This window comes from Chroicocephalus ridibundus, chromosome 10, assembly GCF_963924245.1.
Source record: "Chroicocephalus ridibundus chromosome 10, bChrRid1.1, whole genome shotgun sequence".
NCBI classification, from domain to species: Eukaryota; Metazoa; Chordata; class Aves; order Charadriiformes; family Laridae; genus Chroicocephalus; species Chroicocephalus ridibundus.
In genome coordinates, this window is record NC_086293.1 from 13880073 (window position 1) to 13903551 (window position 23479).

The following is a 23479-nucleotide window of genomic DNA, read 5'->3' on the forward strand; positions in this document are numbered from 1 at the left end:
TAGGGATGTAAATCTTTGGTCTATAGACCTTTGGTTCAGATTTTTCTTTAAAACATTAATGAGCATTTTAGTTTTGGGGGGAAAAAATTTACAAGTAATGATGACATTGTGTAAAAATGTAGCAGCTAAAGCATACATTCTGTTGGTTTGCCTTGTCTTATAGGAACATCATTTTTGCACATCACTATTAACAATGCAAACACCCTGAAATGCTAATAGCACTAGTAAGCTTTTAATTCCATGGAATTTATTGCTTGCTGTATTTCCATGAATTTATAACGCTTTGATTCTTAAGAGCCCCATTTAATCAGTTTTGCCTGGCACAGAACATAATAAACAACTTGCTGGTGCTAAAGTGCCACATGGGGGAGGCTGCTAACAAGAAAGTTAAATGCTTCTGCCACTAGCAGTTTCTTCGCTGTATTTTTCATGAGCTGTTACTACCAGTAATGTACTTTGCTAGCTTTAGAGCAGTGGTTAAACACAGTGACAAACCAAACAGCACTCCGGCGCTGTAAACACGCAAAGCAATACCATTTTTGTTCAGAGCTACAGTTTAAACCAGGCTTGAGGCTCAGTATCATTTTATGGTGATCAGTGATTTTTTTTTTTTTTTTACTTTTAAAAAGGCCTCGTTTTTCTTTATATCTTAATATAGGACTTCTAGGAGTAAGTAGTGAGTGGTATTTATCAAGAAAACTAGTGTGGGGACAGAGACAGAAAAAAGAATTGAAGTATCTTGAATAACAGTTCTTGTTTGTTTATGCTGCTTGACTATAAAAGCACAAAAAAGACTGTCTTAGTAGAAAAATACCAGATTATCAAGTGCTTTAAAGCAGAAAATGTCATTTGAGTCTCAAAACTGCACCAACTTTATATAATTACCCTTTTAATTATCCCCAGTGGCCCATGAAATTTGTAAAATAGAGCATTGAGAGTTTGATTTACTTACATGTTGCACTTTAGTGTTACGCTCTTAATGAATATTGTTTAGCACTAATGTCAAGTAGAGATTGCCGAGTGCTATAGAGAGGTGCATGCTGCAAAGCTGTGTATTCAGAGGAGAATTGTGTAAACTCCACCTTAAATGAAGAGTATGTCTGTATGTAAAGCAAGATGCTATAATTTTTGTTGCCTGAGTGGAAACCATATTGATTTTATCCTCTGCATGCAAAGTAGTTTACTATATTTTCTTTATTTAACCATGCCAGAGAAATAACCATTTTTAACACATTTATTTGTTTCTGTGTCAGTGTCTTCCTCGTTATGGAGAACAGCTGTGTCCTTCTTCCAAGAACAAGAACAAGGAAGCAAGCTCTTTACTTTCCTCTTAGAACCTAACTGGTTTAGCCTATGGTAATAGAAATAACACTAATCAATACTTGATGTGGGATTTCTGCAGGGTATCCAAATACCACTTATTGACAAGAAATTGCTAGAATAAGCGTGGGTAAAATGTAACCCAAGGTGTGGTCTAAAAATCCAGCTAAATTAAACAGGCATCTTCAAAGGTGAATGGAAACACCAGTGAAGAGTAACAGTAAAAAGAAATAAAGCAGAGTCTGAAGGGTTAGATAATAGGATGTAATAGCTGGTGACCTCTAAATTATTGGTACAAATGTGAGCGAGGTGGAGACTCAGCAGAAAGTATTTGCATGTGAAAATGGTCATAAAATGCTTTCAAGTGATGGTCTGGTCCTCAGGATCCATCCGCTGACAGGTTGGGGAGATTTGATACCATGGGTGAATGACTCTGAGGGACGGCTGCTTTCCTCTTGCCTCATGTGCCACTTTTTCCTTTCACCTCTTGAATTTAGCAAGTGTTAAGAACAGCATACAAGTGCTGGTACGGCAGGTTGGACCAGTGGTATGGCTACTTTGGCATCTTTAATAATGTACATGACCAGATGCCTCCAGAGAAAGTGGAAAAAGCCTGAGCTTTTACTTCACCTTCTAAAATATTTGTTCATGTTCTCCTGCATTCGCTACTGTAACATTCTCGGTATTGGTCTTATCTAGCTACGTGCTGCTTCGTTATCCTGCTGCTCATGAGATCTTAGCATGGCTTCAAATTTCGTAGACCGATTCATATAGTGTTGAGTTAAATTCAACTCTTAAGTTGTTTTTCCAACTTGAGAACATTCCTGTACATTTGTGGTGTACATCGTTGATATATAAATATTGTAGTTGAAGGAGAGAAACAACAGAAAAACAGTTATTTTGCAACTGTCACAGAGTTCAGAGAAAATTTGAGTTCAAATCCTAGCTTAAATGAATGGCAAAAATCTATTTACATCCCGAGGACCAAGATTTTATAATACAAATTTTTCTTAAAGTAAATGAGTTACATGTTTGGTGTACAGCTGAAATTTGGAAAGGCAAAGTTGTTTTACTTGTTTACAGAAACAAATTTCAGGAAACTGATTTCTGGAATTTTGAAATTTGTATTTATTTATATTTGAAAATATCTTGTTTAAAAGAAGCTCGAGGGAACAACCTATGAAGAGGCTAATTAAGCATTTTTGTAAAGCGCTGAGCTCAATGGGGCTCTTTTTTTGTTTGTCTTGAGGCCCTGCAATAATAAACAAAATTACTCCTAATAATTGGGAGCCTTGATTTGAAGTCGTGCTGACTACAGGACACAGGCAGTGTCAGTTTTCACTAAGTGCATCAGGGCTGACCTTGAACTTGTATCTGCTGATAAGAGCAGTGCAATAGCCCAGTCGTATCTGAGAGCATGTCGTAGTGCTCAGCGCTGCTGGTCAGCTTTGCCGGTGTTTCTTCTCTCCGTGTCTCGTGCCCTTTCTATAGCCAAAGTCTGGACGAGCCAGGATCTCCTGACGCAGAGAGTCATCTCAGCAGCAGCACTGCAGGTCGTCCAGGTGCTCCTGGTGCCAGGAAAAGCCATGCCAAATTTGGTAGGGGGCTATGAGAAGATAAATTTGTTGTAACAGAAGTGGTTATTTTGGCTCCATTTTATTTCATGTGGTATGTTTTCTGTCTCCTATATTGCTGTGCATGGGTGCGTCACTCCCTTCCGCTTGTACAGCTTCTTAAATGTGTGTGGTATCATATCACACTCTGGTCTTAATACACTAGGAGATGGTAGAAGACAGTGTATTTGTCTGGTTTTTTTGCTATTGAAAGGGTTGGAAGTTTGCCTGAAAGCCAAATTGTGTGGCAGGAGATTACAAAACCTTTAGTTTCCAAATCTGATTTTTTCCCTTGAGATTTTTTCTTGCTTGCTCAAAGACAAGATTCGTCTTGAACAGCCCTGACTGAAGTGGTGCTTGTAACCACGCTGGAAAATGTCTTGTGGCCTGGAAGAGCGTCTAGTTGGAAGGAGGACAGTTTTTCAGGATCAGTTAGGGCGCTTTCAGTTCCCACCCCACCTCACTTCACACTCACACGCGTTGGTGGGCCGTGGTGACAGCATGGTCTTGGCACCGGGCGTTTAACGGAGCTACTAAATAGTCATGATGCTGCCCCACCACAATGGATGGTTGCAGATTGCAGTCACAAATCTTGCATCTAAGTGATCATCTCTATTTCATTTTGTGTCTAGTGGTCAAAATTTGGGCAGGGGTTTATGGTGCTTTTAGAGCCATTGAACATTTTGACTGTTCTAAAAAATAAATAAATAAAAAATCCAACAAAAGTAGGAAAAGGCTAAACCCCAATATATTAACTCTGTGTTGTCCTGTGTATTAATTCAGCATTGTCCTTCTGCAGTAGTCTGGATCCATGGAAGTGGACAGAAATGTGAACTCTCACCTCAGAAGTAACTAAGAATAAGTGGAATTTCTGAAAGGCGGCTTTACTCCTGTCTAAAATTAGAAGCATGAAGTGGAAGGTTAATAAGAAGAGAACCCTCTGAACCTCGTGGTTAGACTCACATTTAGCCACCCAGCTGAGGAGGGGTGAGGGAGCTAAGCCAAAACCATCACAGAGAGTCCAATCAGCTAACTGTAGGCATTCTGTAGGCATTCTTGTTTTCAAAGTTGGTAGGAAATGGTTTTCTTAGGAAAGAATTGATTTGATGTTCTTTTTATACTTGAGGAGACAGTTTTGTGATCTCCAGTTAAGATGATGAACTTGTACGGGCCTTGAAATTCGGGTCTCTTTTTCAGTATTTTTCAGGAGCTGTAGTTTGTACTTGTGTTGGCAAATTACATGTTTTTGCAATCCTGCATGCCTCTTGCTTTTAAGGAAAGAAAGGAAGAAAGAAGGAAGCTGCGTTACATTTAAATGCTCTTTAGAACCTTTTGCATATGCTTTTGTGTATTCTTGACCGATCTTGCTTTGTTTTATGTGTTTGTAGCATTTTTCTTACACTTTGTGCAATCATTACCATTAATGGGGATTTGCGAGTGTAACAAGAGGAGAACATACCCCAGAGTGTATTACTTAATTTCCCTTTGAAGTGGAATGAAGTTGTCCAATTGGCCATATGCTGTGATTTGCTATCGTTACGAGTAGTTTTTGACTCCTTGTAGAGTAGGTTAATCTCTTCTAGGGAGGCTACGATTAATCACGTTGGATTGTATATGGCATAGACAGTTGCCACCTTTAAAAGAGCCAGTAAGTTTCTGAGGCACCTTTTCTAAGCCGGGAGCAAGAGGTGCACAATATAAATGCACAAGAACCGTTTGCCCCTGCAAAAATTGTGCACTCACATGATTAGTGAGGCGTGGTATTAAATTATTTGAGCTTTGTGCATAAATATATACCAAGAGAAGCCTGGTAACTGGGGATTTTGATTCTTCTTCATAGGCCAAATACTTTGCTCTAGATGAGGAGTATTTTGGTGGAGCTCTGCCCAGGCATAGCAGCTGAAGAGCTGGTCTTCCTTGCGTGCGTGTTGCACTGTCCCACACCCAAAGAAATGCCTCCCCGTGTTTTATGAGTGGACTTTGCAGCTTGATTGAAAATAGAAACACAGTAAACAGCAACTGTGTCTCAGAAATATCCTCAGCAACAAAAACTGTCGCTATTTCAGCTTCTTTTCAGGGCCCCTTCTTGGGGGGCTGCTCTGCAGCTATATTACAAGCACTGTAACATAACCTGCAGCACCAACCCTGGAAAATCTTGTAGTACAGCTAACAAGTATCTGCAAAACCTTGTCTGTATGTATGTGTGCTTACATTTAAGATGCAAACTTGTATTTGAGTGTGCTCGGCTCCCTGCAGTATATCGCTGCAGAGCTATTTCTAAGACCTTGGAAGAGATGGGTTTGTAGTCTGTTATTTTTTTTTTTTTTACTATGTTTTTCTCACCCTGATGTTTATTAACATCTTCCCTGATGTCCAGTTACAAGGGATGGGCGCATAAAAGTTTACATGAAAATACATTTGTCTGTAAGCGCTCTCTCCCTGTGATTGCTTTGCAGCTTTAAACCAAAACCAGTTTCATCCTGTTTCACCCTTTACCCCTCAGACTGATAGAGAAGAAGGGATACTTCACTTTTGTGTAAAATCCACCTTGTCCTTTCCACTTTTCACTTTAGTTTGCTTGTTGATTAGAAGTAGCGGGTGTGACCAGCCATCAGAGCCCTGTTGGGAGCCAGCTGCCAGGGAGGGCATCCTGGCTCACCCTCGGGATAGTAGGAGGCGCAGCCCTTGACTCCTGCTTTTTATTTGTGCGTTTTCCCTCTGAACACACCAGCACATCCGAAAGTCTCCTTGCTGACCAGTAGTGACTTGAAGCACTGAAACAGGAGCTTAGAGTCAAGGCTGATGATTTTCTTTTCTGCTTCGGTCTGCCTGAGCTGGGACCTGTAGCCAGGCTCTCTGGATGCGGTTCATTGCATTCAGGGACATGCTGGACATGAAGGATTTGCCTATTTGCTAAAAGAGCTGCCAGCGCCTGCAGCAGCCGGCAATGCTTTGGGCTGATTGTTTTCCTCGGCAAAGAGCAAAAAGAGGGCAGATGGGAATATGGAGGACATCTCGTTAGACTGAGCCAAGAAAGATGGAAGGGCTGAGCAGCGACCCTGATTCTGCGTCCCTGGGGCCAAGAGATATGTGTGTGTGTGAGAGTGATGCACCTCCATCTTCTTGCTGCTACCCCTTTTTCTTAAGGGTTTTGTGTTGCTCTGTCTGGAGACACACCTGCAAGCCAGCCACCTTGCAAGGGCTTCATGGTGGACAGGAGTTTTGTCAGGAGTTTGTTTCTGTCCTTTCTTGTCCAACTTACTTTAAAGAGCGAGCTAACGAGGTGCTGTAATAATTGTTTCAAAGCAGTTTTGGAAGAGAAAGTCCATTGTAATGGTTTTAGTTTTACTGCACAGCCACCCCCTGACCCTGTCTTGTTTTTTCTACTTTAATTCTGTTCCTTGCCACAGCTGGAGCATGTAGGGCAGACCTTCATGTCCTTAATAAAGCTGTTTAAAACTGATGAGCAGTTTTGGAGTGCCTAACTTATAGGCACTGAGATTCCATAATAAATACACGGCTTTTGGGCAAAGTCCTTGTTCTTTGTAGCAGGTTATTCTGGGTGGATTTGCTCTGGTTTGGTTTGCAAAGGTTTGACAGGGAATATCTTGATCTCCCTTTCTAAGGGTCTTTGTCCTGCCTCTAAAAGACAAATGTACCAAACACTACAGTAAAAACTGGCCCTACCCAGAATTATTTGTCTGGTTCCTTTCACTAGTGGAGCTTTTCACCTCTGCAGTGCAAATATGTTTGCAGCATTGGATATCTTAGCTTGAATACCAGATCTTTTAAAAAAATGGTTTGATACCACGTCCAGTGGTTAGCAAAAAAAAACCCAAACATTTAAAAAGTTTAAATGTAACAAAATGTAAATTGAGCTGAAGGACTGTTTCTTGTCTGTTCTCCCACCCCATCCTGGTAGAGTCTGTAGGCTGATGCAGTGCTGTGCTGGAGCTCCAGCAGGTCCTTGAGTAGGCTGGGAGGAAAATGTGGGAGTTGCATTAAACCACCTGAGATGGAATTTACTGCCAGTACAGCCAACAGCCACATTTAACCTTTGGTATGTCATTGTAACACACAGTGTTTTAGGAGTGTTAATTATTATTTCTGGTACCCTAATCAGGGAATGTGTCCTGTCAGCTGTTGTGGAAACAAATCAAAAGACAGTCCTTTCCCTACCCAGCACAAAAAGAAATATGTTTTCTGCTTAATTTCTACTTAAAAGGGAAATGATTTTGAAGAACTCATCTTTTTGTGTGTGTGTGTGTATTGTTACATTTTATTTTCCTTCATCCCCTGTTACGAGAATCTTCTGTGTATCTAAATCCTTAAAATAATGGTAGCTGGGAAGGAAAGAGTAAGGCCAGGAATAGGTTTCAAGCGCATATTTACAGCTGCCTTCAGAGCATCCTGTTTTCTTCAACACCGAGTCTGTTCTCTATGAATCAGACCTTTTGTAGATGGAGGCACCTCTCTGAAATGTCCAAGGTTGAGAAGGTTTCTCTGTGTGTGTATGTGTGTATGCAGATTGTCCATCAAAACTGTGACTTTTATGATTGTTTCGCACTACTGCTTTCCAGCGGTTTGTTTTTAAAAGGCTTCTTGTTGCAAACCATTAACGTTGGTGGGCTCAGCCACTGCTCCTGTGCAGTGCGGAGGAGTGGGAAGAGGGTATGACTTTGCAGAAACATAGGGTTACCTCCAGCCACAGAAATCAGGCTGTAAAAATGATGAATATCTCTCTTCTGTCATCCATAGATCTGACAGTTTTGTATAACTTATGAATTAAACATCTGGGAGGTGTATATGTATTTTTTTCCCTTTAACAGTCACCAAAACCGAGGCAGATAAGCTGTTGAATAATTTTCAGTTATCCAGTAACATTGCAGCAAGTTTTGGGAGCAGATCCCTGGAATGTCTCTCTTAACAGAAATGGCAGAATTGCCATTAGTGTTAGTGAGATCAAGGTGGCACCTGGTGCTGTGCCTTAACCATGAGACTTTAACCTTCAACTCCATGCAGAACAGACAGGACCTTTACCGCAGAGGTCTCATTGGAAGGATCCCAACAAAGTAAACAGCATGACACTTAATTTATCTACCCCAGAAACATGAAGGGCTCAGTCGACCTGATGGGATCTGTGGTTCCAGGGAGTCTAGGTATTTAAAACCTGATGCTCAGCCTGCTAAGCCATCCCCTGCAGCTTTCCTTAGTGCATAAGATATGAAAAAATCTCCTGTCCTGCAAAACAGATATTAAATTGGATACTCTTTCACCCTGCCATGATAAGAAACGCGGCAGAGAGAGGCAGGAAAATGGAATGCTGCTTAGAAAGAAAATATATTTGAATCTAACATAGAAATTGTTGAGATAGGAGGATTTTCAGTGCTAGTAGCAATACCCTCCGCAATGAGTTGCTGAAAATTCAACTCTCCCTGTAGTTTTTGCACTGGATTGTGAATAAAAATGGTTGTGATTGATGAAGCGTTTGGTGTCTCACTGTAAGTTGGTCAAGAGGGACTTCTAAATCACCCAAATGAAATATTGCATTATCATGAACAGTAATATGTAACTGTTAAGTATGCCGTTGCTTATCATAAGCTCAGGCTCCTTTGGAGCTCTACCCAGCGAGAAATCTCTGCGAGCATTGGAGCAGAGAGCCTCTGCACGGCCCGGCAGCGCCACGGGGCTGGGCCCATCCCCTCCCAGGTGGGACATGCTGAATTTGGAAGGACCATTCTGCTGTGCTCGAGGCATTGCCTGCATCTTCACAGGGAGTTTGCAGGTCAGCTGAGGCAACAGGAGGAAGGGGAGGCTGCTTTGGGGTTTTGTTTTTTAGAGAGGCTGGAAGGAGGAAAAAGCAATATACCTTTGTTTGCTGATGGGCATGGACCTATTAGATGTGGAAAGCCTTAGCGATAAATTACTCCCACCTGTATGGGACTTGTTACATAGTTGTACTGCATATGGGTTGTTTGGGTTTTTTTGCATAAAGCTTTTTACCAGTACTGTGCATAGGATAATAGACAAGAAAACAAAGTTGATGTTTCATGGGAAATCAGCAAAATAGAATTAAAAAAAAAAAAAAAGTAATTTCTACTTTCTTTACTGACACAAAGAAAGAGACTGATGTTGTTCCTATTTAGAAGTCTGTTTTGTTTGTGTTTTCTTTAAAGAGTAGAGTAACCCACACCTGTTGAAAAGCCCTGTTGTTCCCAATACAACTAAATGCCAGCCCAGTTGGACTGAAGTTTTCTATGTCCAGAACTTTCCACCAAGACCTTGCAGCCGTTTCTCAGAAAAGGATTAGAGAAATGGATGCTGCCTGGCTGTGTGAGCACACACTTAACACCGGTTAGCCAAGCAGCCGTAGGATTTTCCATGTTTTAGGGATGAAATGGGGAGGGAGGTCACACTGAAGTTGGGGATTTTGCTTTGGATGTACCTGCACAACTTCATCTCAAGTTGGCCAAGATACGGGTCTCCAAAAGTGTCCCAAACTGGACTAAACACTATTTCCTCTGTAATGGACAAAAAATGTAGGCAATCCCCGCCGTGAAATAGGTGACATGCTCAGGCAGTTATGGTTCCTTTCTCTCAGGCCTCCTTGTCCCTGTCTGCTCATTTTCCTGCTACCTGAACTGGTGATGTCTCCTCTCTATTCAAATCAGGCAGCTTCCTCTGCCCCTGCCTGCCAGCTGGGTGTCAGAGAGGAGGAGGAGGCAGTAGGTGGGGAATGGTGCCACCCACCTACCTCCCACTGAAGTCTCTTACCTGCTTGTTTTCATGTCTGTGCTCCAACGCTCAGTGGCTTCTTGAATAAGAGGTGTGGTCAGGGTTGCTCCCTATGGTAGATCACTGATGTTCCCTGTCTGTTTTCAGGATTATCTTCGGTATTTTGGAATAAGCTCTTTGCCAGAATTTGGCCTGTGGCAGAATGTTCAGCACGGAAGAGTTCCATGCAAATGGTTAAAATTTGGCAAATTTACTAGTCACTGAAAACAAGGTAATTAAGATGGGACATGCTACCTTGAGTCGTGTTAGAGGTTGCACCTATAGGATACTACTATATGTGTGCATGCATGTGCACAGTGCCAGGAAGCTCTGTAAAAGTGTGCATGTATCATATTATAAAATACTAATATTTTAAGCAGTGTAAAGTTAGAGGAAAGCCTTCCATGTGTGTTAGAGGCTAGGACCCTGCTGGGGTGAAGTAATATTGCATGGGGGTTGGAGAAAGAGGAAGATGCTCTTCTCTTGCGCTCATGTGGGATGCACCTTGCTGGTCGCTCCCGAGCGAGCATGAAGTCCTTCGATTTGGCTCCATGATGCCTCTAAGGTACGTAAGAAATGGCTCCTGTTCCTGCCGGACATATTGCCTGATCAGGTCAGAAAGTTGATCTTCAGCGGCAGAGGAGAGGGAATTTTGTGGGCGCTAGCAAAAGGCACTGTGGGAACTTGCAGCTGCAGCCCTGGTTTTGCAGCTGGAGTTTTCATGCTAATGCAGCGAGGCTCAGCAGCACGGTGGCCTCTGCGTGGCCGTGGCCGTGGAACCTCCATTTGACAGTGTGCAGTATTTACAGTGCAGAGCAGCCGGCCCTGCCGTCAATCCCCCCATCAATAGTGATCTTAACTCGTGCACCCTAAACTGAAACAGTCATCGAACTTTTATCTGAATAGGAAAGCTTCAAGTTTTCTTGACAGAACAGATTCTGTGGCTACTAATTTATTACTGCAATTTAAGAAACAGACGTCTGTCTGACATGTGCCATGTAGTTCAGTAGGTCACTAGTGACATCATACTTAAAATCGTTATCTTTGCAAACTGTGCATTTTGTGTAAAAGCTTTTATTTATAGTCAGTCATTAAATTTGAGACCTGATATTTACTTTTCCTCTGATTAGGTTAAAGAGTGAATATGAACAAAAAGTACCCTCCTGTTACCACCAAGCAGTTTACAAACTGTGCGATTCACATGAAGCCTTTTTAAAGGAATTATGTTAAACCATTATGAGCTTAAATGCTATGTGTTAATAAATTTGGGTTTTGCTCTGCTGAGACTGGAGTCAACACCGATTTATTTCACAAGGGGTATATTTTATTTCTTTCTGGTTCCTTATAGGTTCTTGTCCTCATCATGGAGCAGGTAAAGCCTGTGGTTAGTGCTGGAACTGTTAGACTCGCAGAGAAGTGCTGCGTTACTGGGATGATGAGACTTTTGGAGGGGTTGTTGAGTTGCCTCTGTTGGTCTGCAGTTACAGTAGCAGGAGTACCAAGGTAGTCCAGGTTCTTGTCCATGTTTTGAGCATTTTCTTGGGCCAAATTCTGAATCCTGTTGCCCAGCCGTTGATGTGATGCGTGTTTTACCCGAGGCAGGGGCCTGCTAATGTGCTAAGGTGCTTCTCTGTAGAGCATGAGCCGCTGTAAGCCCCATAGGAGGTCCCCAAAGGATGTACTAAGCTGCACCGTAGGATGTCATCGCCAAATCACCTGTGATCTGCTGAGCCATAAAACCTACTGGCCACATCTTATGTGTCAACACAGAGCCAAAGAGCCAGAGACAAAAGCTCTCTTCAAGGAACAAGTTCATGGGGTGTGCATGAACTCTTCTCCCACCTTCTCCCATCCTCCCCTCTAGCTATCTTCTCTTTGATGTCAAATGCCTCTACCCGCAGCTATGCTGGATATGATGTTTTATGAGTGCTTAAAAATAGTGAACATGAGTGCGGGTAACTTTTCCGCACTTGGTTTCTCTGTGGAAGTACCAGAGCGGTTCAGTGTTGCCCCCAGCCCAGCAGGATGGGCTCGGACCTGAGCCCCCTCCCTGGGGAGGCCAGGGGCTTCTTGCTGGGCTGCAGAGCACTCTCCCTCTGCATGATGGTTCATGAAGGGAGAGAAGAACCCTTCAAAATCGAGTGGCTGTTTAATAACTGTAATGAAAATGATTTTTGACCAAAAATTATGTATTACCAGTTGGCTAAGCTGCATGGTATACTTTCTTAATATTAGATAGGGCTGAGTTGTTTTTTTCCCCCAGAGCTTACTGCTAAGATCACTGGCCCATTTCAATTTTTATTGAAACAAATAAACCCAATAAAAACACTTATGCTGAGAGCTGAAGCTCCACTGTAAAAAAAAAAAAATAAAAAAATTACTCTGTATTGAATTTATTGATTTATTTATTTACTCCAACTGGAAAATTGAGTATTGTGTTAATGTATTTTATAAGAATCACAGTGCTCGATGAAATGGCTAATTTATTTTAGCGTATACATAAATAGCTAGCAATTTTCAGTGAGACAGGCTAATGAAAATGATGCTATGAAATTGTCTATACTATGAGGAGTGATGGAGTCAAGTTATTATTGGTTGAGTGCTACGACGTAGTGAACTGGCCATCATGTCTTTGAACTTTTGAACTGCTACTTGGTCGTGTGATTTATTGATTTTGATATTGGCCTGTTAAGTTAACTTTTTATTTTTGTTGGGGGAGGTTGCACATGCGGCATAGATGAGGAAAGCGCCGTGTAATTTTATAGATGTTAAACAAGATGGTTGAAAAATTTAAAGCGCGTTAACAGAGCAGGCTCACGCCACGTGGGAAGGCAGAGAGAGATGCTTGTAGGTACCATTAGATGTCAACACTGATGTTCTGATTGCTGCGGATTAGCTGAGTACAAGCGAGTTTGGCAGGGTAAGTGTGCATCATATTTGTCAGAGAAACGTTGCCTTTGTTCTAAATTAAGCGCGTGATCTCATAGCAACTTTGTTTGCCTATCTACCTTAAACCTCTCCTCACGGCGTATCTTATCACGCCGGTGCCTGGTACAGGCAGAGAGCATCAGCAATCTCTTTTGTCAGCCCTTTCCAGAGGAGCGCTCCATTTTGCCAGCCGTTGAGCGGCAGAGGATGCTAACTGGTGGTGCAAACAGTTCTACAGCCTGCGTTGGGCTGTTGCACCGGAGAGCTGCCCCCGTCTGCCCTCACCACGACGTGCAAACTCATTTCATCTTCAAGCTGTAATTCCCTCACAGGCTGGCTGCTAGTGCCGAGCCTCGGCACGCAGCGCTCGCCAGCAGCTGCCTCATCCCTCCCTGCGAGGAGATGCTACACTTGTTGTTCTTGGTAATTTGCTCAGGACGTGGAATCGAGGTATTAAAATAATATACTTTGACTTAAAGAAGAATACTGCAGAACTTTTCTCTTAACCGTGCTGGTAGGGGAAGCTTTGTATGGTGACTGCTCTGAGCTCTGTTTCTGATTAAACCGAATAACTTGACACCTGCATTTTACAATTTGCTTAAAGTGCTTTATCCTGTAAACCTAGTGATTTCAAAGCTTTAAAGCCAGCAGACTTGCAGGGGTTTGCACAACTTAGCTCATCCCACCAGTTCGCCGCAATTGTGTAAAACGCCACTGGACTTTTCTAATCTATTTGCTCCCCTGCTTTCAAAATCGCAATTTTCATGCCTATCCTCCCCATCCCCACTCACCCCGTGTTCTGCCGTGGGGCTCGGAAATGCACGCGGGCATTATTGTATTTTTTTTTTTTTTTCAGTGATTAAACTGGATTTGGATGTTAAAAGCGCTCCCCCTCCCTCTGTGACCCAAACCATTTTCAGCAGCCTTGCATCTGAGAAACTGGGAAGCTGGTACCACTTGCCTCCTCCCCACCCCAGTTTCTCCCCCCTCCTCTTTCTATTTAATTTTTTTATTTTATTTAAAAAAAAATGATGGCCTGTTTAAGCCAGAAAACAAAACTAGCGGGAAAAGGCTAAAAACAGGACTGACACCAACACTATTAGCTGGGGGGGGACCGGGGGGGGGGAAGAAAAATTTCCATTTCATTGCAACTATGTTATTGTTTACTTTGCCATACACATCCTAATATGGTTACCTCCCTGTCAAAGCGGCCGAGCCGGGCTGAGGGGCCCCCTCGGGGAGACGCTTCCAACTGCTGCTCAGACAATAAGAAACAAACGGCGCAACTCCACAAAAGGGCTGCCCGGAAAATAAGTGTCAAATAAATCCTGCAGAACTCTTCCTTCCCAGCACCCGGCCCCCCCGTATGTAACCTGCGCGCTGCCCGGCGGGGCTGGGGGGGGGCGGCGGGGCGCGCTGGACGCGGGCGGCTCCGTGGATCATCCCGCGAGTGGGGAAGGGGGCGGTGGGACGGTTGTGGGGAGGGGGGGGGGGTGGGGGGGAGAAGCGCGGAGGGGCCCCCGCGGCGGGACGGCTCCGCGCCCGCGCAGCGCAGCGCCAGGTGCCGGCCGGCGGAGCCCCCCGGGCCGCCCCGCTGCGCGGCGGCGGCGGCTCCCGCGGCGGTGCCGGTTGTTATCTGCAGCGCCAGAACAAAGGTAGGTTGTTCAACTCCGCGCTCCGGGGGAGGGACAAGTTATTTTTGGAGGGTTGTCTTCCCAGTGCATGACTGGTTGACCTAAAAGGAGAAGGGAGGAAAAAAAAATATATATTTAAAAAAAAAAAAAATCAAACCACCGAACCCCTCCGTGGAGTCGAGGAATGAGCGGGCGTGCAGGGGAGCAGCTTTATGGAGCGTAGTTTTATTTTTATGCAACTTAAAGAAGCCGGATCCCCCTCCCCCCGCCCCCCCCCCCCAAATGCCCTGCTATTTCTAGAAAATTTGCGTTGCTAAAATATCTTAATCTGTGAGCTCTATTTTATTCTTTTAAATATTGATTTTTTTTATTTTATTCTTTTAAATATTGATTTTTTTTTTTTGCATTTGTGATTTTATGTGCACATATTCCTCTTAGCAGCTATGAATTTCTATGAATTCTAAATAAGCTTTTCTAGGGATGAAACGTGAGGGGTATTTTTACACGAGGATTTCAACTTTTCGGTTGACATAATCTGAAGGTGCTGCAGTCTTTTCTGCAACTGTCCAAGTGCTTCCGTGCCCTGCAAGGAGTTATCACATTTCTTAAACCATCCCTTTATGTCATCTTTTTTTTTTCTTTTTCTTTTTTTTAAGCCTATATGTTATTCAGCTTCAGTGGATGCTTTTCTTTTCCTGCAAACTGAAAGGCTCTTAGGTTTTGCTGTGTTTCTCGGTTTGTTTTGAAAACATAGGAAAATATTAATACAGAGCAGTAAAAAAGAAACAGTGGTGCGCCTTCTGTTCATGGGAGTCGGCAAACCTGTCCACTTTTATGCCACGAAGTACAGAGAGCAAATCCATAATTCAGTGCAAAAGCAAATGAATTCATGGTGATAGATATGATGGGTATTATGTAACTTAATAAGAAATACATTTTTGATCGCAGGAGCGGACGCTGTGCTTGTAGGTATAAATATCAAATCTAGGTAAGTCTGTGGAAGAGCACTTTTCTTCCAGGCTGTATTACGCAGCATTGTCGTCAATCCCTAATTCTTACAGGATTTTGGAAGGGAAGCAGCTTCTTCTTAAATTGAGTATCATTCACAAAATCTTTTAAATACCTGTTGTGTGTTCAGTTGCTTAATTGGCTCTCCCTGACTCTGCTGCCTGCCTTCCCCATTTGTTATGGGATCTCTAGTTTTTTTTGGTTTTTTTTGTTTTTTTTTTTTTTTTTTTTTTCCCCCAGGAAGTCTCAGTTCCAGAGCAAACCTGGATAGCTAAGCTTTTCTTTCTTTCTTTTTCCCCCCCCTTAAAATATTATTTTTTACATATTCATGGAGTTTTCTTTTCTCTTTTTATTTATTTTTCTCTTGAGCTGTGCAGCCTGACCTGTGCTAATCAGAAGCTCTTTTTAAAATGTAAGACCAAGTCAGATAATGTAAATAAACTTCTGTGCACCTAAACTTTTATCTTATAAAACTGGGATTGATTTTTGTTTAAAAAAAATACATTGCAACTCAGTAGTGCTAAACACAAATAAACGTGTTTCATAAAGTCAAAAGGTGTCTTTTTAAACACATTTCTAGTTTTTGCTTTTTGGGCCGTGTAGGGGATGATAGGAATTAGTAGCCTTTAATTAGACGTGGAGATATTCACATTTTACAGGGATTTATGTTAGAACATGGAATGGCGGGTGGCTTGTTTCCTCATTATGAATACTCCCTGCACATAATGAGGTTCATCATTAGTTGATGGAGTGAATTTGCCCTAGCTCTACCTTGAAAGGCACATAATTTACATACTACTTCAGAGCTTAGGCTTTAATGGATTCCTCGATGAATAAAATGAAAAGCTACTTTCTTTAAATTTTTGAACAGTGTTTTGATAATACGGATTTAATAAGACATTCAATTTCCTTGTTAAGTATATTTGAAAGTGCATTCCCAATTTTAGCACAAGATACACTTCCCCATGTCGCTTCCTATAATATTGGGTAATACATAATCAAATATATCAGTGTAAACATTTTGGGGGACTTAGAGGGATTATTTTACTGTGCGTGTGCAAGGTGGCAGTGGGCTCCTCTGGCCTGGTACTTTATGGTTCCTACCAGCCCCAGGCGTGCTAGAGCTCACCTGTACTGTTGAAATACCGGGGAGCTGGCTTGCTCCTGTCTTAAAGCTCATTCTGTCAGACGAGTGTTTTAACTGTATATTTACTGTGTACCTTTGCAGTGATGGATCTATGGAAATGTGTTGCTGTCTGTCAGGCTGACAGTGACAAACCCGCCGGTCCCACCTCCCTATTTATTTTAATGAGAGGAGAACAGCAAAAACTTCTCTGGTGCAGTTCCACCTCTGAAACTGCTGTGTAGATATGATTAGATTACAGTAAATTGAATTGCAGGCTGCCTAATGTGTTATCATGTCATCGGCTTACTCCAGCCTGGGTCTACAGGGTAGAGTTAGCAAGACTACTTCTTCTTCTTCCTGTCTCACCCTCTCCAGGTGTGGGGGTGTGGGTGGGTGGGGGCCGTGGTGCCATGTGTGTCCGGTGCAAGGGGCAGGCTGGGCACGGCCAGCACTTCTCCCTCTGACACTTGCCACTGCGGCAGAGGAGTCGGAGAGGCAAAAAATACGAAGCGAAGGCTTGTTTTGATAGAATGTTTTATTACCTGAAAACGATGAGCATATATTAACATTAATAGAATAGTCTGTGTCATTCTTTTTTAGGCAATTTACCTCCGCTGCAGACCTGTCTGCTTCAAAATCTTTCTCTGTTCTAAAACATATATTTGTTTAGGGAGTTTTCATTGAAGTGTACATGACAATTACAGCTGTTCATTAACAAAATTGGGTATTTGTTTTAAACTTTAACCAATCACTTTGATATGCTAATTATGGTGTAATTTAATTTGAGCCCTGTAATGATGATGCCGTTATTATGGACATAAATGATGCAGTTAAGCTGAGAGTAATCTCATTTGCATACTGTACATGCCAGTAAATTAAGCCCTTTCTTCGACTGCTTCAGCTTTAATTTTCCACTTCTTTTCACACAGCGCCTTTTCAGCCAGTCTCTTATAAGCCCACTTTGTAATAGTGCTGATGACTGTTTGATGTGGAGAGTTGCTGCACCACAATAATGCAAGACACAAGATGTAACATTTAAAGGATTCATTATCTTACTGAGTGTTGCTTTAAGAAGCTGGGATTAACAAGGGTGGAAGTGTCCTCTCCATGGAGCGGTGCAGGTCTTCCCAGAAACGAATGCAAGCTTTATTTTTCCCCGTTTTTCCTGGTGCACCTTAATAGTTGAAGGGGTTCAGTAAGGCCTCACGGTGTTTTTAGCCAGAACGCTGACAGAGCCCTATAGTACAACACAGAGGGTTTGACCTCTGTAGGATATTCTATGATGCTCCGCTGTTGCAGAAAAGTTATCGGATGTGATTTATGGTATTATAGGGATGGGACATACCACATTATTTCTCAGATTGGGTATGGAGGCTCCAAATCTACCTATGTGAAATACAGCAACACAAAATTGAAGTCTGCATTATTGGTTTTTTTCATACTATTTAATCCCCAATTTCTCCTCTTGTGGCCCCTGCATGAGCTGAACTTAGTATCAGGTTAATTCTTAATTTAAGTATTAAAGAACGGCATCCATGTGTTGTTACACCAGCTGATACTAGTGAAAACCTGGGTTTTGAAAGCATAAAGTCACCAAAATCAAGCAAAAATGAATTGTGTAAGTGCTGATTTAAACGGTTAATCTTTTCCGATTTACCATGTTGTCATTGAGCTGAAGTATTCTCATAACACTGTGGCATACAAAGAAATCATGTGAAATAAACAGGGCTCTTTTTATAGCTGCTTACTATTATGGTTAGATATTTTCATAGTTTAATACCTCTGGAAGTAAAGCCTGTCTCAAGTTTTTAGCAGCAGTTGGCCTCTCAGAAAGCCATTGTTGTGTGGGTAACCGAGTTAACTAAAGATCATTATTAAAACCTTGCAATCCTTTCCTTACACAGGGTCCCATGACCAAAAATAGCTTGTGCAGTTGCCCACAAACATGCAAGTTAATAACTTCCTGGGTGAATAGTGTAAAAACTGCCTATTTCCAAAGCACGCACGTCACCCCTGCCTCCGCCCCTTTACGGTACGCAGCAAACAAATGGGAGGGTCCGCTGTTTACCAACTGTCCAGCATTTAATGAGACTTCAGTTTTTATGGTTCTCGCCTACACTTGGTCTCAGTTCTGCATTTCTCACATGCCATTTTGTTTTCCAGCAGCCGTTCCTTGGTAGCCTGACCATGCACATGTGCTGGTTGTGGCCATGCTGCCTCATGGCAATCTAACTGCCCTGCCGTATTTGTACCCTGCATTTCTGAGTCAAAACCAGGATAATCATTCCCAACAAACCTACTGCTCTAGCCACCAAGTATGCTAGCATGTAGGATTTCAGTTCCCCATGTATACCTCTTCCACACGTGGCCAGTGCAAGGAAGAGCATCCATGGAGACAAGTACAGAGCATGTCATGGTTCTTGGCTTTCATGGAGCCCTTGCTTTTTACCCATAACACAAGAGTTGAGATGGTGGCATGTGGCAGATGGTTCTTCAGGGTGGACTACATCAGAGTGCAAGGTCACAACTTGGGGTCCACCTCTGAAGGAAAATGTGCCCAGAAGAGGAAAGGCTTCCCTAGTTCCTTCTCTGAGGCAGTCAGCCTAGACATGGGGTTCATACATGAGTGTACATGGGAGACAAAACCCCGCAGCCGTTCCCTTGCCCTTTGTGCTCAGAGCCCTGAGCTACTCAGGTAGCTGATGAAACTGGGAACAAGCTGACTCCACCCAAGGGCATGGGGAGAGAAAGGGTTTCTCACAACACAGGGCAATGAAGACCAAGCTCTCCCCAGGGACTTGGAAGGTCAAAAATACTCTAGTATAATGTTGGAAAATTTCAGCCTTTAAAGTTAATGAAAAAAGAGTTCTTGACATTATCTATTTTAGCAGCATCCCTATGGTTCAACCCTTTCTCTTTCTTCTAAAGATAATATATGTGTTGCTTTAGGATGTTATAGGCTGCAAAGGTGTTGTGTCTTCAGCTTCCGTAGGAATGAGTATGCTGAGCATCTCCCTCTTGGGTCGTGGAGAGATTTCTGGCCCAGGCAGATAGATGACGGTAGAATGGACTGAGAGGTGGGGTAAGAGAATCTTTATTGGTGCTTTTTAGCGTTCCATGGATGTAACGGCAATACAGTGTACTGTGCAGAAACTTCAGCGTTAATCTTCTTGATAGATAAAACTATTTGTTCCAAAGCGATTTCAATACCTTGTCCTTAAAGAAGCTATGTTGTAAGGGCTGTCTTCACAAAGGAGGTTTCAGGCATAGTTTTTCCTACCCTCCTTGTCCTAATGAAACACATACCCTTCCTCCTTTCACAGGACCTTTTAAGTTTATTCTGGGTAAAGAAACTCGTTTATGAAGAAGATTTTCCCTGTATCATCCTCCCTCTTTAATCTGATCCTGGATTGCAATTTTCAGTAAGTTTCTCCTTCCACACTTTCCAACCCATGAACCTTTTCAACCCAATCAGGTGGGAAATTAAAAGTGATACCCGTTCAGATGATGTACTGTGCAGCCCTGTTTGAGCGTTTCTGTGTAATTCAGGATTGCTGGTTTCAAAGAAGTTTTTCACATTGGGTAATGGTAGTTCTCTGCTGAAAGTTATTTCGGAGAGTTTTGAGCTTTATGGGAGATGGACCTCTCATTTTACAGCTTTGTTTACAAACAGCTTTGTTATTGTTATTATCCTTTTCCAGCAAACAACTGTTTCTTCACAGAAATACTTTTGGTTGAGAGCAAAGCCACTGAACCTCTCTCTAGAATTATAACTACAACAGATTAAAGAGTAATTTATCATATGCTAATATACTTACCCCATCAAAGTCATGAGCGTCGAGACATAGAATCAAAAATAGACCTCTGATCTCTATCTCTGTAATGCTTTTCAGCATAGAATCTCTCATCCAGAGACAAAGCTCTAGGAAGTTATATTTACCAATAGTTAAGGAAAAGGTTGTCCGTCACTGAAATTACCCAAGTGCCAAACCGTTGCCCTTCCAAGTCGGACTGAACCAAGTTGACTGCAAGTTTCGGAGTGTGAAGATTCCCTGTTCCGTGCTTGTCAGTTTGTTCCTATTTGTAAATACATCTTTTTGTGGCTGTATATGGCGGACGGATATCTGTGATGAGAAACCATCAGATATCTGTGATGAGTGTCTACAGATGCTTTGCTTTTCCAGCATGAGAGACCTTCCTAGTAGTTCCTAGTGGCAGGCAGCTAGCTCACCTGGAGAACATCCTGGAAAAGGTGATGTTTTGGAAGTCCAGGTGAGTCTGCCCATTGCTACTGGTCCTGAGCGTACGCAAAATAAAATATTACAAGTCAAGTAGCTGTCAGGGTTTCTTTAATGTGTAAGCCTTTAGTTCTTTTGGCTGCACACGTCCTCTTCCAGCAGCAGTTTTTCCTATGACTGGAGAATTTGAATGTCTGTCTAAACTGGCTGAGTGGACAAAGCAATGTGATGAAATCGCGTTGAACAAACATGCTTCAAGCAGAAGAGTGAAGTCTATCAAGCAAAGCCATCAGTAGAAGGACACGGGACAAACCACGTGCTCAGCCCTTTACTTTGCTCCTGTTATCCCTGTACCACCTGGGGACTATATGGAGTAGTGGTATAGGTGCGTGCACGCACGCTGTGTGGTCACTGGCTCATCCCTGTGATGTATGCCTGCTTCAGGTGCGAGTCTTCAGCTCTGGTCGTATTTAATTTGGCTTTGCATTGGCTTCTCCTCCAAATAAAACACTTACCCTAAGGATGGCCTTTCAAAAGACCATGTTCTTTTTCCAAAGAACTGCAAATTCTTGAGCTGGGCTGCTTATGTAGTTTCCTGAGACCATCACTTTGAGGAAGCTGACTGAAACAAATGCTGCTTTCAGGTGCATGGCCTAAATCAAAAGCAGCTCTGTTTGAGTTCTGTGAAGTTCGTCAGGGTTTTACCATTATTAACAACCACATGGTCCCAGGCAATGTTCCTCTGTTTTGCATGGGTGAAGGGCAGTGTCTGCTAGCCCTGTGCTCTTCTGCCGCAGGGATACAGCATGCAAAGGCCAGCCACAAGCGAGGAGAGTTTCTTGATGTGGCTCCAACAAGTGCATGCTTGGTGGCCAAGGCTAGAGCAGTCAGCGATGAGGCAACCTGTATCGTCCTCCTTGCATGGACGCCTGTGCCAGCTGGGGAGACTCGCCTGTTTCTTTGCAAACAGAATTTACCCTTGGACTCTGGGAGGAACAAGAAGGCTATGTCTGAAAAGTTTCCTAGGCTTCACACCGAGGTAAGGCTTGCCGTGTATGTTCATGAAAGCTTAGAGACCCATAGTTCAGCTCTTCCAGCCGCGGGGTGTTTCTCGTGTTTGTTGGTGCAAAGACAAGACTGCAAAGACAAATTTTGTCTTTTGCAAAGACAAGATTGAGTCTGGGTGGATGCACTACGGGCTGGATGAAGGAAGTCCATATAAAGGAATGAGCGGTCTTTCCCAGCAAATGGGGAGCTTTATATTGCTTTTACAATGAAACAAATATAAAAAGGAAGAATGAAATGATAATAAGCTAAATTGGTGCCAAATGTACAGGATTCCATGGGTGTGCCGGGAAGGGAAACCCAGCTCCTGTAGTTTTCCCTTGGAAAATGACTCGTTCTGTATTTAGAACCCCTGTGCAGGATAACCATATAAATGTGGTTAAATGGCATAGGATTCTGATCAAAGGGGCAATTACAAGTAATAAAATAGGAAATATAATTATTGGTACCATTTCAGATCTTATAGCCAGGGAGAATCTTAGCAGCTAGATGGAGAAAAAGCCTTAGCATTAAGAGGAGAAAAGAAAAAAACCCGCCAGATTTCAGCTTTTGGGGCTATATAGAAAAAGACAGTTGAAAACTAAAGATATATTTCCTAGAATCTTTGAATTCCCAAATAATAATTAGGGGTGTTTTGAACAACCTAATTGTTGTCTGAGCTGAATCACAGCAGAAACTGAATTACCAACTTCTGCACAGGAAAATTTACCAAAGTTGGAGCTGTAGCTGGGTTATTTTCACCAAATGTCCAGCACATATGCTGTGCTTGCTTTTATTGTTCACCGTTATGGTGTCACGTCTCGCTAGATTGTGCTTTGCCACACACCTCCACCCCCTAACAAACTGGCCCTATATATGCATGTAGGCAGAATATAGGGAATTAAGCTGTGTGACAGTGAACTTCTGGGGTTTTTTATATGCTTGACAAATGTTTTTTAAACATGGTATAAATACATTGTACAGTAGAGTTGAAGTGTTTGAGGGGCACGTTTTACTCCCAAAAGAAATGTGTGTATTTTGGCTTCATATTCCTCTGTATTTTTTTTTTCCCCTAAAAGAAATATGTAATATTTTAGCAACACCTATGTTTAGATAATGCAGGTTTGGACAGTATTCTCCTCTGTATGTTGTAGAGTTCCTACCGACACGCCTGGACAAACCTCACCACCTAAAACCCTCAGGCCAGATTTTGGCATTTGGTGTCCTCAGAGGGAGGGATTGTAGCTGTTAATCCTGTAATAGTCAAATTCTTCAAGGTAGCATCTTCTGTCCTCCCACGGGTTAGATCCTCAGTTTTACCTGACAGCGTGAATATTTCTCTTCAAAGGCAACATAAGCCCTTCTGCAGGCTCCACTCATCCTCACTTCCCCTCGCTGGATCTTGCCCAGGCACTTCTCTTCTTCCTCGGCCTTTTTTGTTGTAGCCATCTTCTTCCTTTCAGGTTCCTTGGAGAAAATACTGTATTTGTAAGGGTCCGTCCCTCCTAAACCCATTCCCTGTGGTCTGCCTGCCTTGCTACAGATACCTCTCTGGAGAAAGGGCGAGGGCAGCCAGGCTGATCCTATCGCTCTTCAAGATCCCGAGGTCATGTGTTTGGTCCCCTTGCAGATACGCTGAAGCCTATTTAGAGTCAGACATGTAAATATTCCGCTCAAAAATAATAATAATAAAAAAATCTCATGGCTGAGTTCCTCCGAGGAATGGGAATGTCAGCGGGCATTGGCTCTCACCTGTTTTGATAAGGCATTGCATTTTCAGCGGGTGTTTATAAG

At 42.7% G+C, this 23479-nt stretch overlaps 1 protein-coding gene across 6 annotated transcripts in view; it reads left to right on the forward strand.

The window, feature by feature from the left end:
• Positions 1-23479, forward strand: part of FOXP1 (forkhead box P1) — a 389122-nt gene that overhangs the window by 176780 nt on the left and 188863 nt on the right. Inside the window, exon 1 of one of the 6 annotated variants that reach the window (XM_063347899.1) lies at positions 13930-13999. The exons of the other annotated variants lie outside the window; for them this stretch is intronic. The gene's annotated coding sequence lies outside the window, so the exon portion shown is untranslated. Of the gene's footprint in view, positions 1-13929; positions 14000-23479 lie in introns of those variants that run through there. 6 annotated transcript variants of the gene reach the window in all.